General features: G+C 43.7%; 1 protein-coding gene across 4 annotated transcripts in view; it reads right to left on the bottom strand.

Moving 5' to 3' along the window:
• The window catches only part of DAB1 (DAB adaptor protein 1), a 1,151,191-nt gene that overhangs the window by 344,862 nt on the left and 787,810 nt on the right, over positions 1-18,519 (bottom strand). The gene's annotated exons all lie outside the window — the stretch shown is intronic.

Raw genomic sequence — 18,519 nt, forward strand, 5'->3', positions numbered from 1 at the left:
GGTGCCACCAGCTTCCAAGGGGCACAGCCAGGATCCAAACACAGATCTGTTTGATTTCATCACGCTACACTACTTTCTCACTTGTCATCACCCACTGAGAGAGGTGACGTCTCCTATAGGTTCAAAGCTGTGTAATAACCAACCACGTGCTAATGCTTGTTTGACTGTGTTAAATGATTAGTGAAACAGGCACAGGAAAAGCACAATGCACCTTCCACGTGGCCCTGAGACTTAAAGGGAAGAACTTTTCTCTGTACTCAGATCACCTTTGTAAGACGCTTCTCAGGGAGAGAGGCGGCAACTCTAAGTTCCTGCCTGGCTGAGCCAATCAAAGCACGCCTATACCTCTGACTGGCACTAAAAAGGGACAATGACCTTGGGAATGAAAGAAAAGTAAATCCCAAATTGCAGGTGACTCCACACAAAGTCAAAACATCTGGCATCAGGTGCCTCCAAAGACAAAGAGCTGCTGCAGCCACATGCACGAACATTAACATAAAATCAAAGTCCCTTAGGTGGACAATTCCGGTAAACTTTGCAAACCACAGCCTGTGGGTTTGTAAAATGATTCCATGGATGCAGCTCACTTAGCATTTACTAGAGATCTACTGAGCACACTGTGCCAGGAGCCAGAGATACAGAAATACATAGGACAAGGCCCCTGACCTCAAAGGGCTGGAATGAAGCAGAAGAAACAGAGTATAGAGGGAGGAACACCAGCACCCCACTTCCTGCATGCCCACCAAGGGCCAGGTACTCTGCTACCTGCTTCACGGTTACCTCTTTAACATTCTAAAGAGATGCACCATGATCTGCAGTCTACAAATGACAAAACTTCAGAAAGATGTGTCACTTGTTCAAGTTTCAAGAATGAGTAAATAGCAGATCTGAGACCCAAACTTAGATTTTTCAGACTCCAAAGACTTTTATTTAACCACTACATTGTACCGGCTCCACAATCAGAAAGAATCATACTGCAGCACCATCAGGACAGCTGTCAGAGGTGTTAACAAGTCTGAGGGGAGCCGCAAGGAGGAAGGAATTCATTTGGGGATACAGAGGAAAGGCACGGTACCCTTCACAGGGCAAACATCTAACTCAGGTTTGAAGCATAAGTAGGAGTTCGCCAGGCAGATAAAGGAGAGAGTTGAACATTCAAGACAGGAAGAACTCAGAAGCCCAGAGGCATAAAAGACCACAGCCCACTAAGGAGTCCTATACAGCAATTCTATAAAGTGATACTAGCGATAAAGATAACAAGTTAGCCACAGATGCAGGCAGGAAACAGGCTAAAGGGTCATGCATATGCACGTGTACACAAACATTACACACACACACACACACACACACATATTTTTTATGGGATTTTCTCAGAGCAGGGACCACCTTGAGTTTTAGTAGACCCCTGGTGTGAGTAAAAACAAGCAGAACTCAGCCAAGGTCATCACTGAATTTCATGGGGCCATTCAGCTGCAAAGAGCCCAGTCTGCTGACACCGAGCTTATATAAAAACCTACACGTGTTTGTTTGTCATTCCTCCCTACTCAGTAGTAATGACTCGGCTACCAAGCATGTAAGATGCGGCATGTTTTGCACCTGTCATTTCCCAAGGGGGCCTAGCTATAGTCAAAAAGGAAATGAAACAAAGTACAGAAAAAAATCAAAATTACGCATAGAATGTGAATACCTGCAATCCCTTTGCATGAAATGAGAGTATCAAATTTGAACTCCCCAAAATGATCATATTTCCAAATGCAAGGAGGAAGCAACCCTTGACCTGGTTGGCTCTGTCCCATCCAATAGCACAGACGCAGTAAGGTGGAAAATGAACCAGGAGAGTTCTGATGGAGACCCATTCAGCCCCTCTGTATGGCCTGGAGTAAATCATTTAACCCCTCTAAGCCTCCACATGTCATCTGGAAATAGGCACAGTAATATACCCAATATCCTGCTTCTGATAAAGATTAAATCAGAAAACGTACATGAAAGACTTAAGCTCAGTGGATGATAAACAATACTTAAATGGCAACACGAAAATATGTTAAAGTTCACCTAAAAAACACTTCTGCCTAAAATAGGTCTTTAGACCATATGAAGAGTTTAGGCTTGATTAGGGTGACCCTATACTTCAGTGCTTAAATATTTCTAATACTACCAGTAACTACAGCACTGGTTTATGGAGCACTCGTGATAATGCCTTACATTGTTTTGCTTAAATTTCATAACCACTCTGTGGAGGAGCCACTATTATTACCTCCATTTTAGAGGCAGAGAAACCAAGGCACAGAATTAAATAATTTGCCCAAAGGTAACACAAATAGGAGCTGAAGGAGTAAGATTTAAACTCAGACATTCTAGTAACTTAAAGCCTTTTTGATGCAGTTTAAAATTAATTACTTCCAGGGTGTGATGGTTAATTTTACATGTCAACTTGGAGGGTGTTTTTGGATAAGATTAACATTTAAATTGGTGAACTTTGCGTAAGCAGATTGTCCTCCATAATGTGGGTGGGCCTCACCCAATCAGTCGAAGGCCTAGTTAGAGCAAAAAGACCAGATTCTCCAAGCAAGAGAGGATTCTCCAGCAGATGGCCTTCAGACTTCATCTGCACCATTGGCTCTCCTGGATCTCCAGCATGCTGGCCAATACTGCAAATTTTGGACTTGCTAGACTCTATAATTACATGAGCCAATTCCTTATAATAAATCTCTTTCTATATATACACACATCCTATTGGTTCTGCCTCTCTGGAGAATCCTACACAGGAAGAATGGACACACACAGGGTTTTTGTTGTTGTTGTTTTTAGCCTCCATCCCATACCTTATCTTTTCCACTCAACTTCTTCAGTAGGTATTTCTAAGCGCTCCCGTGAACCAGGCACTATACTAGATTACAAGATTGGGAAGATGCCCTCTGTTCACGCCTATTCTGCCCCTGGTTTTCGATCACTTTAAGTCCATGCATCTTCTCTCTGGATTACAAGATCCTTGAGATTTGTGACTAGTCTTTGTAGAACATCAAGTACAGAGTTTCAAACAGACTATGGAGTAAATACCCATCAATGCTGGTAAAATGAATATACTGTATGCCTCCCATTGCTGTTTTCACCCCTTACTGAGTCTGTGGCAAGGCTCTATGCTGAAGGCTCAGCATTCATTTCTATATAATTTGGTCCCGATTTTAGGGAACAGAAAGGGGGACCCCAGGAGGTTAGGTGACCTGCTTGAGGTCACACAGAGCAATTCACACTCGGGTCTGTCGGAGTCTGAAGCCGGTGGATGTCTCACCATTGCCGCTCCAGTACCCTGTTCCTGCCCCTTCCCAACTATGAATAACAGAGGAAGCCAGTGATAAATGAGCACCCCCGGAGCTCCAGGGCCTTCAGCCAAACTTCACACACATACAAATTCAGAGCTTGCACGAGGCCAAGTATAAAAATGAAGGCAATCGGATGTTATCTCTAAACACCTCAAAGCTTCTTTTCCTTTCACTTAAAAATTCTCTAGTAATTGTTTTTACCACAGTTAATCATAGAAATGAATCACCTCAAATTTTTTAAAGAAATTCACCTTCAAAATATGTCAACTTTGTGCCACGAGTTCATTTATTATGAGACCACATGATGCCTCGAAGTACTGCATTTTATTTAAACGTGACATTTTTTTCCCACTCTGTTTTGATTCCACATCTGAAAATCACTTCTATCAATCTTTCATTGGAGCCAAACATAACTGTTTTGCTCACTGAAACATTAAATACAGTCTCAGGGCCCTAGAATCAAATTAAAAAATGAAATAAACTAGTATCTGGCTGACATTCATAGCTTCATATCCAGGGAGACCACAGATTTGAGAACTGCTGTGAACCCACTTCCAAGATAAAAATCAATCAATCCTAATCCCTTTGCATCTTAGATCATTTCAAAAATCCAAGGACTTTATGTGGGTTGATTTTTCTTTTTGAGATTCAATTTTAGAAATTGTTGACTATTCTGGTTTTGAAAGGGGCAGGACATCTTCAATGAAACCGCCAGGTTCAGTTGGGACATTGATTGTGATCAATGATTGTCTGCATCAGCTGCCGTTGGGTTGGGGGTTCAGGGCGGGATGAACGCTATATACTTACATTCCCCATAATGCATCATTCTCTTTCCACATAGTGGCAGCAAAAAGCACATCCGATATTGTATTACTTTCTTCTTTCGTTCATGACGATGTCCCACAGGGGCCCTGAGAGTCTGAAAAAAGAAGCATTTCCCAGGTTCTAAGGGTGAAGGGAACCCTAGCCAATCCATCATGTTTTGTCTGCTAGTGACCAACTCATGCAGAAGAGCTACCATAACCAGACAGGGGCGGCAGGCATGGAAAGGAGTAACTCCACTGTCATTGTGGTTGGGGTCTGAAGGACAGCAAAGCTGTGATTCGAATTCTCAGTCAGACCTCCACGGGTCATCATGGTCTGGGGCGGGGGTGGGGGGGAGGGTGGTGCGTGTGAGAGGAGTTTGTGGACGCGTACTCCTCACACACATCGGCCCTGTCTTCTCTTCTTCTCTTAGCAGAGCTAAGCCCTAGGGGCCATGGAAAACTCGGTCTTACCAAAGAGTAAAACTTTAGAAGAGCTGCGGAAGGGGGTGTGGGTGAGTGCTGCGACTCAACAGTTCTCTCCCCGCAGTGGCCGGGTGAATGTCTCTCACACACAATGCCGATCTTGTCATGCCTGATCAAAGAACTCGGGTTTCTTCCTTCCCCCAGCCCCCTTCTCCTCCTCTTTTTTCCTTCCTCCCTCCCTTCCGCCCTTCACAACTTCCTCCCTCCTTTCCTAGCTGCCTCCTGGATTACCTTCCTGTCTTTCCTCCGCCTTTCTTACCTACCTACTTATCTATGTCCTTTCCTCCCTTCCACATCGATTACGCACTGACAAAGGAAAATCCTTTCCTTGTGGAAGACGTCACAGTCTACTGAAGAGGGACACCCCCAGACAGACAACCCCAAGAGTGTGAAGTAAAACAATGGTGCTGTGACGTACAGAGGTGTATTGGCGAGGGAGTTCCTATCAGCTTCCTAGGGTGAAGTGGCAAGGTGTTGCCAGCGGAAAACACAGCACACACAATGGCACCAAGACAAAGGGATGCGGTGTTTCCCAGGAAGTGTAGGCAGGTCAGTGATGCTGAAGCATCGTTTCTGGGGAAGGGGTATGAAATGAGTCTGGAGAGGTAGACAAGCCCCAGTTATGAGAAGTTTTGTGCCTAAGAATTTTATGAAGGCAACAAAGATAAATAATAGGTCTTAAGCAGAAGTGGAGGTGGTGACTCAATTTTTAATTAAACCTCCATAAACACACACGCAGGTCCCTGTCCAAGCACACCGTTTCAAACTACAACCTCACACCCAGTTGCCCCCCTTCCTACTTTATTTCTCTCCACTGCTCTCATCACCATCTAGTGCTGGATTCACTTAATTTTATTCATCGTCTATCTGCTGCCATGGAAAGGTAAGCTCCATTGTGAGAGTGGGGGGCTTGGTTTCATCCACAGCTCTGTCCTTTAGACCCAGAATACCGTTAACTAACATGTAGTAGGCATCCCATGAATACTGCTGAACAACATGGTCTTTTGAAAGACAGTAAAACTCAATCATCTCAACATTTTATTTGGAGGAAAGACTTTGCCTTCAAAGGGGACAGTTCACTTAAACATTCCCAGTCCCAGTTCCCTGCAGAATGTGGGTGAAATGCCTAAACAAGGAACCGGGTCTTAGTGTGCACCCAGTGCACATTCGGGGCTCAAAGAATGGCTTTTGAGTCATCAGAAATCTGGACCATTGACCCAAGGGATGTTCTCTCTAGGTCAGAAGGTAAGCAATTTCCCTAGAATATTCTATGCATCACAAGAAGCTCCTTTCGGAGAGACAGAAGTCTTGGGAATGTAATGGGCTTTTCAAACACTAGTTTCTGGAACCAAAGATCAGCAGTGGCCCATGAGGCTCCCGGGAGGACCAGTGATCATCTTCCACAACACCATCATGCAGCTACAACAGTACCTTACGGTACGGCTCTGACATCCTGACTGACTGCCACAAGAGACCATACCCATCTTAAGAGAAGGACACCATGACTGGGGAAGAAGTAAGGTGGAGAGCAAAGCGACTGGTATTCAGTGCCCAACTTCCAGGTTTGAACCCCAACTCCGCCACGTTCTAGCTGCATAACCTTCAAAGAGCAATTTAATCTCTCTGTGCCTCAGCGACGCTCTGGGAACATCAATGACCCTACCTCACAGGGTCACTATGAAGATGAACTGAGTCAATCCTCAGTGAACAGTGCCCGGCACATAGTACGTGTCTAAAAAAATGTGGTATTTTGGGGGGCACCTGGGTGGCTCAGTCGTTAGGCGTCTGCCTTTGGCTCAGGTCATGATCCCAGGGTCCTGGGATCGAGCCCCACATCGGGCTCCCTGCTCAGCGGGAGGCCTGCTTCTCCCTCTCCCACTCCCCCTGCTTGCGTTCCCTCTCTCTCTGTGTCTCTCTCTATCAAATAAATAAATAAAATCTTAAAAAAAAAAGGTGGTATTTTTGCATTGGCACATCTTAGAACGTAACAGGTGCCCCAAAAATGCTTATTGAATTGACAATATAACATACACACATCTGAATTTCCTTATAGATACCCACAGAAAATGACAGGAAAGGGGCTTCAGTACAACACAACGCATATCCCCGCTTGGAGATATTAAAAAAGATCCTAGGGACTCGAAAGGCTCTGCCCCTTTCTGGCTGTATTGATTTGAGGCATGAACTTTAACTGCAGAGGCTCCATTTCCTCTCCTGTGAAACTCAGCTCTCTCCCAGGATTGCCCTGTGGCTTGTTCAGGTAACATTTAGTGTTTTACAAACACGAGAGCACTATAAAATATTAAATCGGTATTACAAACAGAAAAGCTCCAGGCACTCAGCAAAAGAGAGGGTTAAAAAAAAATGGGATGTCAAACTACTCTGTCTTCTTACATTTGTGCAAAATTAAAATGACTCTTTGCAGAATCCAATTTGGATAAGCCCATGTCAATACTACTGATACAAGCCATCACTAATGACAAGATTGATAGCTCAGGAGGGCAAGTCATTTCATGTTCACTGTGCATCATGCTTAATTCGCCAAAAGGAGTTTGTGTGTATAATTAATGCGCTTTTCTTCCCGGCTTCATCTGGAAACATGTAAAGGGTCTCTAGGGAATTCTGTAAGTTAGAAACAATTAATAAAATAAAACCACTTAATTAAAGAGAATAATTGGAGCCTATTTTATCCCCGAAAATGGAGGGAGAAAAATCACTTTGGAAACACACTGTAGATAAATGGCTGAGTTTTAAAAGAAAGAACAGTGTGCAGATGGGACACATGTAAGTCAGGATAGTGGACTGATTTCCCAGGCCCTTTGTTCTGCAATGATTTAAACCCACCTGACTTGACAAGAGAGGGAAGAGCACGGTCCCTACAATGGCATGTGCCATTCTTATGCAAGCAAACTTCACGTGTTCATTACCTCAGTGCACATTAATAGCACCTTCTCTGTACCCACCATCGGGACCCATCAGTAAAAAACAGCTGCTCTTCCTCTGTCTTCCAGAAACTCCCAGTGTTGTCAGGAGAAGAGAAAAGTCCCCACACAACTAAAATACCGACTGACAGGCACTACGTGGAGACAGAGGGCAGCACGGAATGGTGAGCAAGAGCTCCCCAAGCAGCCCCGTAGAAACACTGCTTTCAGACACCCTGAGTTTTCGGAAAGAAATGAGCCCTTGCCAGCACAGGAAGAGAAAAATGCAATTGCATGTGTTAACATAGTGTCCTCAGCCACCGATACGGGACTGCACACACTGCTCCGGCAAATTACATAAAACTCAGTATGTCCCAAGAACAGAGTATATGTTTCAGAGCAGAAAGGGATGACGTTGGAAACCAGATGGGGAAAGAGCATGTACATGGAATCATGAGTTGAAATCGCATCATCATGTTATCTGGTATGTACGCAGCATCTCCAGGCTTCAGCTTTCTCTCAAATGAAGATGGAATTCTAGGAACGCTCAGATGGTAGTACCCAGTACTATGGTTCCCAACTCTCCACATCCCTCCCAGTGAGATGTGTATTCCACCCATGCCCTTTGCACTATGACTGCCAGCACCTCAAGGGAGACGAGGAACATTCCCTTCCCCGTTGTCAGGTTTGGCCACATGACTAGCTTTGGCCACTGTAATGTGCAGAAACTTAAAATGCACTCATCTTATTCATTCAGTCCACACTGTATTTCAGCCCTCTGCCAGGAGGACCACATAGCCCCGCTGAGGCTGCTCCCCGAGCCTGGGTTCCTAAAACAAAAAGACTCCCGGAATAGAGCTGAGCAGAGCTGTCGACAGCTTGGATAACTACTGAAATTTGGGGGTGGCTTGGTACTACAGCAAAAGATCACCAATACATAGGTGAATAAACAACTTACAGGCTAAGAGGAAGTCATACAGGTAATGATACAATAATCAGACGTGCCGTGATAAATATATGCAGGGGATAAGTATTGAAGAACCAATAACGTATGTAAAGACACTTGTCCCATATTAGGCAGTTAATCAATGTCTGATTCCTTCACCTTGGACCTTGCACAAAGAGGGAACAGTCTCAGAGTTAAGCAATTATAATGAAGGTCATGCCAAAGCATGAATACATTAATTTGCTCCATATTAGATACCTGCCATCAGAATTAGTTGGACATATTCTGGCCTGGCTCTCATACTTTCCTTGGGCAAGTCCTGATGCTCTTCGTACCTCTATTCTCTCATCTGTAAAATGGACAGAGCAGCTCTGCATCTACTTTAAACAGCAGTTCTGATCATCATGTTATTAATCTATGTGGAGTCCCTAAAAGAGAGCCCGATGCCATATGTGCTCAATAAATGTAAACCATTGTCAGCATTTATTCCTATGAACATTCAATAGCTATTACCTGTTGCAATTTACTAAGAGCGGGTTATGCCTATACCTTCTCAATGACATCAACTACAACACACCAAATTCTTTTTCCTTCATCTTTTCCTGTCAGAGTGTCTATCACCATCTCTGAATAAGGATAAGGGAAGCTGTTTTCAATTCCTTTGAAACCTTTCAGTGAAAAGACACAGTGGTGAAATATTTGGACTGAGTACTGTGTAACTCACTGGATAGGCTCCTACTCTTTGTTTCTTCTGTAAATTGCTCACAATGAATTTCCAGTGCGATTTCACAACTTCAAAATACTTGGCCAGATCATTAAAAAGCAATCAATATGAGCCTTTGAAATCTCATTCATTCATAAGCAAATAGGATCTATTTCCTTGTCTTCAAAGGGCTGGTTGCATAGGTTTGTTGTCCTAGCGACTTTAAGATCAAAGTCAGTGGTTCTTAAACTTTGGGAGGTGACACACCCTCTTTGAGAGTGATGAAAACCTTGGACACTCCCTCCAGGCAAATGCCTATCAAGAATTCAGAATTCCGGCCACACTGTCCCCTTTGGCTCCAGAGCTGACAGATGATGGGTTCGCCGCCGGGGTTGGTGGCGGAAGGGGTGTGTAGAAAGGGGGACGCCTGTAACATACAATAGTTCCTGAATCAAAGGATGAAGGAGGGAGGCCCAAACAGGTCTCTCCCAGAACAAGCTTCCAAATCTCCTATTTCATGGGGATCGGTGGGCCAACCGTGCCTCAATTTTCTGCATGCAATTTCCTCACAAAATGGGGGTAATAATAGTTGTCCTCTCATGGTGGTGTTGCGGAAACAAAATGAGATGACCCAGGGACAGTGCTTGGCACAGTGCCTGGCCCGTTATAAGCTCTTCATCAATATGAGCTACTGCCCCCACGTTAGGATGCAGGACACTGGGGCCCGAAAGAGTAACAACTTGCCCAAGGGTGCACAACTTCGTCGGTGGCAGAGTATGAGGAGATGCTGAGGGGCTTCAAGAAGAGAGCTTGCAAGTGAGCCAAACGCCGGAGTGAACAAACCAGGGCATCTAGAAATAAGAAGTGCTAAAATCAGCTGATATTTGTTTGGGGCTCAGCTGTTCCATCACACCAGCTGCTCCAAACTTTCAGACGTGTCTTAGCACGGCACAGAATCACCCCATCCTATATTCATCCCATCAGCCTCAAATCTAATTTCAGTCCTTGAGAGGTTTTTTGTTTTGTTTTTTTTTTTAAAGGGGGCCTAAAATTGAATATCCATTCCTATTTATAGTAAAAGGACATTTCCTAAGAAAGTGCCTCGTAAGGATTCAGATCCTCTCTCCTCAGCAGTTTTCCCCCCGGCCCTTTTGGATCTATTTTGATTCCTTTCCTGATTGAAACCTGTCTCAGAGGCTCCCACTACTGAAGAAGGAGAAGCTTCTTGGCAGGTCCATCACCACGGGGTGTGCCCAGGGCCAGCATTAATGGGACAGGGCCCGAGAGAAGCCAGCACTGCCCCAGCTTTGGAGATGGGGAGAAAATCATCTCCACAGTAAATGCCGAGTATATTTCTAGGAGAGCGGTGAAGAGCCAGCCCAAATAAAAACTCCAAAATTATAGCGATCAGTAGCATGGGAAGTTGTTTAAAATAAAAAGGCAAACCATCAGATATGTGGTCTAGTCACAGCAATGAGCCAAACTGGGATGAAAGACCAGGGTTACTGGCCCCACACTGCCATCTCCTAGCTGGGAAACCTTGGGAATCCGCTGGCCCCCTCGGGCCTTGGCTGCCTTATGTGTCAAACAACTAGGCAGCAACAAGGTATCAGACTAAATTGTCTATAAAGACCTTTTCAGCTTAAGAATCAAGGGACAGAAGAATATGTATAGCAACTTATTCCGTAAAAGCAAAGAAGTGGAAACCAGCCAAATGCCTACCATTACTTGAGGAAATAAAGGGATCCTCTTAGAACAAAATACTACACAGCAGTGAAAATTAACTATGTACGTGCATCAATATCAAGCAATCTTAAAAATTAAAAATATAATGAGCACCAAAGTCACAAGAATACTGTACAATCTGATCCCATTTTTTTAAAGATTTTATTTATTTATTTGCTGAGCAGGGAGCCTGATGCAGAACTCGATCCCAGGACCCCGAGATCATGACCTGAGCCGAAGGCAGATGCTTAACTGACTGAGCCACCCAGGCACCTCAATCTGATTCCGTTTTATATAAAGTTCAAAAGCAGGTAAAATGAAAGGCATCCAGGACATGATCAACATGAAATTCAGGCTGGTAGTTACCTGGGGACGGGGTAAGAGGGATACTGTCAAGGAGGAGCACTTAGGAAGATTCCAGAGACCCATGACATTCTATTTTGTGGCCTGAAAGAGTAGATACCTGGGTTTTTATATTTATTATTATTCATTAATTGTCCCCATAAGGGTCATGAACTTTTTTGAACAGAGTCTATGTATCACAATAGAAAAACAGGTCTTAAAAGGCCCCGATATCGTAATGAAAAGGGAGTGCTGCATTCCCACCAAATACATGATACACTATTAACCTCATGACAGCCTGACAACACAGGTCACGCCGCCCTCACTTTGCAGACAAGGAAACTGGTTCTGAGCAGTTGAGTAGAAAGGAAGGGCCACACGCCGGATGAGATTTTGACTGCAAAGTCCACGCACCTCCTGCTGCATCAGGCTTTGGGTACACAGCGGAAGGAAGTACAATTACTTTCACCAGGTTGTCCAGGAATTTATAACTAAAAGGGCAGGAGCCCAGACTCTGGCCCTGAAGTTCAGGATCCTTCCAGCATGCCTGGCTAAATACTACAAAATGCAGTCAAGGAGAAACTGGTATTGATATGCTGGCTCCAAAGGAAATACACTAAGCCTCTCTAGTTTATCCCCTTTTGATCTGGTTTGCGTGAGGTCAGGGAATTTATCTCTGATATGTGCAGTAGTGAAAAGGTGTACAGAAAGACAGGACTATGCTAATACAGTGGTCTGAATATAATTTTCATATCCAAATGGGTCCTGCTCTTTGCAAGACCAATTTTCTCCAAGGACGCTATGTGCAAATATGTGCAAATATGTTCAAGCTTTCCTTCTCCCTGCCCCAAATAGCAAAATGGCGTTACTCCGTTGCCTGATGTCCACGGATTTTCTCATTTAAGTAGTGCTATTGTCTCTGTTTATGAGTTTGTTTCCCATCGCAAGAAATTTCAACCCACACATAAGCTACAAATGTGTTTCCATTTTTTTTCCATTACTCTTAATTAGGTAGTAAAATACAATCCACCTACGTGAACAAGATGGGTAAAAGAAAGTAATAGCTAAATGCATTTTTCATTTCACACATAACGATTTGTAAGCAGACAGTCAGAAAGTCCCCTGAAGCTAACCATATAGTGCTTCCCCCAGTGATGGAGGGTTTGGTTGTTTACATCCATCACTGAGCATCAGAGCTGAAAGGGACACCAGGAATCCACCCCATTATCTAGCACAGAGTTTGGCACATGGCAGTGGCTTACCAAATGTTTGAGAAGTAAATAATAATAGCTCATATTATAATAGATAATACATACAGAAAAGGTTTATCATAAATCAGATACTGCTCTAAGCATTATACCTACATAAATTGACGCATTTAATCTTTACAATAGTCTCAAAAGGTTGGTATTGTTATTATCTTTGCCTCCAAGACAGGAAACTGAAGCTGAGCATGACTATGGCACCTGCCCAACACCACACAGCTGGGGAGCAAAAGACCTGGGACCAGGCTGTTGGCTCTAGCGTCCGTGTTCTTAACCTCCCTGTTACTCTGAACAGGGAAGAAGGAAGGGGGAAAGAGAAGGGAAGAATGGAGCCCGGGAAGGTAAAATGACAACATAAAGGCCACAAAGTGGGACTGTGGAAAAAAGCAAGAGCCTTAGAGTCTGAAAGACAGTTTCCAATCAGAGCTAGGTGCCTTCCTCACTAGGGGACACCAGCAATACGTATTTCCAGAGACCTGCTGGGCTTGGGTGCTGGTGACCCAAAGACTGTATGACTCAAGTCAGTCTCGTGTTTGTAAGTTTCCATCTCCTCCTCTGGACAATGAAGCCAGTAACATCCACCTCAGCAGACTGCAGCGAGAATCCCATCAGTTAAACAGTAAATGTGCCCCAAGAGTCACCTACCTAAAGAGACCATGGAAGTTCAAGTCTAAGGATCATGCCATGCATTTGCCTGCCTTACTGAACATGGGCAAACTTACCCCAAAGGTGCTTTTGCTTCTCATAGATCTAGCAAAAGGTTTATTTTTTTTTTAAAGATCATTTATTTATTTATTTGAGAGAGAGAGAATGAGAGACAGAGAGCACGAGAGGGAAGAGGGTCAGAGGGAGAAGCCGACTCCCTGCTGAGCAGGGAGCCTGATGTGGGACTCAGTCCCGGGACTCCAGGATCATGACCTGAGCCGAAGGCAGTCGCTTAACCAACTGAGCCGCCCAGGCGCCCTAGCAAAAGGTTTATATTGGAAACACACCAAGAGGAAGGGTCCACGTGGGGGGCTGGTGAGGCAAGTGGGAAGTGAAAGGATGTTGCTTAGGACTCTACGAAAGTATTACCTCTGCTCCATTGTGGTGCCAGAAGATGCTCAAAAGAACCAACTCAAATTGAAGCAGTCTTGCTTAATGGTTAAAGCTTGGCTGTTGGAGCTTCACAGACCTGGGGTTGCCTCCTGCCTCCTCCCCTTGCTAGTAGCATGTCAGGCAATCTCTCTGAGGCCTTGACTTTCCCTATCCCTGCTAGGATTGCTGTGAGGATTTATCACAATGGCTGGCACAGAGACAGAGCTTCATCAGCTAGGGTAAAAACCCAACAAAGCATGGGATGAGGGAGGGACTAGGAGGAGATCCAGCCCTCCCCCTCTGGAGTTGGTGCCCACATAGGATCGAGAGGAAATGAATTCAAAGGATTATTTAAGAAAAAGGAAACAAAAAGCCAGGAAAATACTTTTTTTCCTTTCCTTTTCCAAGTGCTTAATAGTCTTTTTTTTTCAAAGATTTTATTTATTTGTCAGAGAGAGAGAGAAAGAGAGCACAAGCAGGGGGAGCAGCAGGAAGAGAGAGAAGCAGGCTCCCCAGTGAGCAAGGGAGCCTGATGTGAGACTCGATCCCAGGGCCCTGGGATCATGACCTGAGCTGAAGGCAGACGCTTAATCAACTGAGCCACCCAGGCATCTGTACCTAATATTCTTAATAAACATTTTCCTTTTTGATAGTTTACCCATCCACCAACAATAGGAAATTAGTGCATAAAAGATGCGAGTGATGCACACGTATGTCCCCATGAGAGGACCTGCAACGTGAACACGGAGGAAAACTCCTTTATAGAACCACCATTTGTACAGCATACGCTTCCCTGTATTGACTGTTCTCACCCCACTGAATCCTCAGAACGGTCCTGCGCTCCCAGAGGCAGCCAAGCCTGGGCTCTGGGTTTAGGCTTGGGATGAAATCAAGGCTCTGCTCTGAGCCTTCTATGAAGGCCATCCAGCTGAGAGAGCCGGGTCTTGAATCAAGGCCTGTATTCTTGCAGGGCACAATGCTAACCCCTCTTTCCAGGAGTTCTCCCTGGCTCAGCACTTCCTCTCAGCCCCTGTGAGGAACAACATTGCACCTGCAGTGACCAGTGACTATCAAGTTCCCCAGCATCACCTCCCTGCCAGCCAGCCCCAGCCCAGAGCCCTAAAGCACCATCTTCTTACCTCCAACGCTACACTCGGAAGACACTGCCGGCTTGTTTCTGTTTCCACCCCAAAATGTGAGCTCCAGAGGGCAGACATCATGTCCTGTCACCCAGCATGCAGCCAGTGCTCAGGAAATGTTAGCTCACGAATGGGTGAACAATGACCACAAGGAGAGGGCACAATCAAATCGCTTTCCAAGAAAACTGCAGGCTTTAGGGAAAGGATAACAGAAAGGGTACCTGGATTCAAGCTACAGATGTGCTGGACACTGGCTTGAAAAACAAACAAACTTCTACAGCACAATAACCCTTCTCTGGATTTCTGTTTACTCATAAAGTAAAGGAAACTAGTTGTACTTGACTATTCTTAAGTTACCATAGCCAGGTCCAATGTTTTGGTGGTCTAGGAAAACCATCGTTGATCTGTACATATAACTCTGGGTCTAATTTTATTGTGGGAGGGTGGAGAATGAATGAGAGAGAGAGAGATTCAAAAGACAAACAAACAAACAAAAAATCTCTGACCTTGGACAAGTCTTCCAGTGATTTCCAGTTTCCTCATCTGTAAATTGAGAAGGTTGAACCAGGTCATTTCCACCATCCTTCGTGACTCTAACAGAAGTGCCTTTTAATTCCACTTTCCTCCGAGAGCTTTGAAACCTGACCTAGAAATCCATTGTACCTTGTAAATGTGTTTTACAGTCCTTTTAAAATTCACACGATTGTGGTGGTCAAAGCCTAGAGAATGAATTTAAATCTAGAAAGTTCTTAAAAGTGACTTCAAATACCTTCCAAGAACACTCAACTTTTGTGCTGTTTCAGCATAAAACTTGGGAAGGGCTGCTATCCTTGGACTTTTTTTTCTGATTTTCAGTGCAAGCCTAGAGAATGAAGCCATCACAGCAAGACTGGTCATGGCCCTGGCAGGGCAGCCAGGCGAGCTCTGGGGACAAGAAGCAACTACACATACAACGGTGATGACAGGGGGTATATAAAGTAGAATCACTCACCCCCCACTGAACCAGAACATTCTCCCTCTTGCCAGTGTGGATTCAAAAAAACCCAACACGCCTCCTTAGACCCGGACGCCCCCATGTATCAAATGTGAACTTCAAAGGAGGCAATGTAAGCAGGCCTCTCAGGGTGCCCATTTGTGGAGGATCCCACATCCAACAGCAGATTGCTCTCATCACCACAAAAAATGCATTCTGATGGTGTAGGACCTTGGATGTCTGGTTAATTCATCATTTTGATACACATTTTACATCCAGGAAGCGATCCAACCTCCACCTACTGAAAGATCTGCTATGTGCCCATTGTTCAGATGCTGAAGTAGAAAAGACTATAACAAAGATTCTCAGGTAAGTGTTTTTATGGAAAAACATAAATATGTACATAATACTTATGAACACACATACATAAATACATAAAAGCATGTATTTATGGAAGCTAAATACACATTTCATGACAGGTAATTTGGTTTCTCTTATTCATCCAACAAATACTGGGGGCCCCTGAGTTGGCTAGCAGTCCCAGGTTACAGGGATGCAAAAACCTAACATCCCTGCCTTCCCCTGACATCCTAGAGGGGAAGTCATTATGTGAACAAGCATTTGTCACACTGAGGTTTACCTTTGCCTCTTGTTTTAAACACTCAGAGATTCACTTCATTCTGTATTTAGAATGCTGAAGGACTTTGACTGAACACATCTGAAGGCAGTGGTTCTCAATCAGGGGATCTTTTACCCCCCAGGGGACAACATCTGAAGACATTTGGGGTTGCTACAACTGGTGGGAGGAGATGCTCCTAGACCTACCAGGTAGAGGCCAGAGATGCCGCTAACCATCCTGAAATGCACAAAATCTCAAAGGTACTGAAACCAAGATATCCTGAGTAAGGTGTGTTTGAACATTCTAAAAATAATATGGCTACATTTTAAAAATCAGGGATATTTATAGAATTAGAAAATTTGGAAGCCTGTGGTTAAGTTAAAAAAAAGAAATCTAAAGAATGGAAGAAAAACTGAGTTGGATTTGCATGAAAATAATAAACATTTGCAGGAATACATTGTTTGCTTTACCCGAGAGGAAATTCAGGGACACTTACAAGTTACGACAATTTCTTTATATATGCCATAAAATGGTGTGCTTAATACCTCCTGATTCACCTGGGGGAGAATGGTACTTGAGTGTTCCTTTGGTTTTCCACCTTGTGGGGCCCACTGTTTAAGACCTCACATCTCCCACTTACAAGAAGAACTTATCTCCAGAAAGACACATGGACCCTGAGGCCTAATTCAAGATTTGAGGAAGGCTGTAACTCAGGCATCAGACAATCAATATTCCGATTTGGAATTTAGCACTTTGGAGACAGAATGTTCAGAAACACACATAAAGGATCTGCTTATGATTGAGGCCCAACTCATATTTATAATATAATCACATAATAAAAACGGTAATGACCTCCAGCCGACTTTACACAGCATGCTTTGGCACATAAGCTCCATAAAAGGATTTTCACAGACCTTGCCTTGAAGAAAATACATCTAAGTTCCTGGTTTTTTTTTCTATCAAGACTGAAGAGCCCAGACAAAAATATCATTTTGCTTTCAGAGTGCCAACATACACGGTATGTATAGGAGATTATCTTGTAATAATATGATAATGTCCTCGAGAACTCTTTCTACTTATACATGTGACCTTTAAGATGAATATATAATACACTTTTTGGTTCATCTTCTCTACAAGCAAAAAAAAAAAAAAAGAAAAAAGAAAAATGCTCTCTCTTCCCTTCCATGGCTACCTTAAAAAAAAAAAAAAACAGATCAAAACACCCACTGACTGACATCCTTAGCTGCTGGTCTGTTTGCTCATCTCTCCGTGTCCTCTGACCAGCTTCCATGATCCCTTAATGATGCTCAACATCATTAAATTTCAACAACACAGAACTGGGCTGATAAGCCAAGTGAGTAGTTAAGGGTAGGTCCCCGGAAGAGAAAGGAAACTGTGTGTGTGTGTGTGTGTGTGTGTGTATGTGTGTGTGTACGTCTGCATGTACTTGTGCACCCTTGCACACTCCACGGAAGCAGTTCTGGTACAACTCCCAACCCCTCAGTGGGAAGCATCTGTATTTAATGGGAAATGAAAGAGAATAGTGCAGAGCAGGTTCAAGTGCAAAACGGGGTGAAGTAGGGTGCAGACTGGAACCATGTAAGTGTATCTACCTCCCAACTGTCTTGCTCTACTTTGATGATTGATGATCTATTGTTTCCACATCAGAAAATTACTTACTGAAACTATTAGCAGAAGTGGATGAAAAGAAACCAGGAAATCACAAATTCTGGTCCAAGTTTGGAATAAATCAGGGAGGGTAACTCCCCCCTGGCCACTGGCATTAGCATGAACATATTTCAGAAACATAATCACTAGGTTCTTATACAATTCAAGTTCATTTTTTCCCATTGCAAATTACATATCTGTGGCACCATTCTGAAATGCATAGCAGAAATTACTTAAAGGATTATTAAGGAAGAATTGGATATAATTTTTCCAACCTTATTTCACACCCCTCCAGGAAGCATATCCCAAAGGAACAAAAGAAGGATGTGCTTTCCCAAAAGGCCAGTAAAATTCTACACCCATGCTAAGTATACTACACACAAACCAATCAACCAACAAAAACTTTAATAGTAAACGTTTGTTGGAATAAATGAACAAGTGGATTATTTTATGATTGATGATAAGGCTAAATGTTTTAGCAGGAAAATAAACAAGAATAAGCAAAAAAAGTCCTAAGAATGGATAAGCATTT

The sequence above is a fragment of the Zalophus californianus genome, chromosome 4 (genome assembly GCF_009762305.2).
Source record: "Zalophus californianus isolate mZalCal1 chromosome 4, mZalCal1.pri.v2, whole genome shotgun sequence".
Taxonomy (NCBI): Eukaryota; Metazoa; Chordata; class Mammalia; order Carnivora; family Otariidae; genus Zalophus; species Zalophus californianus.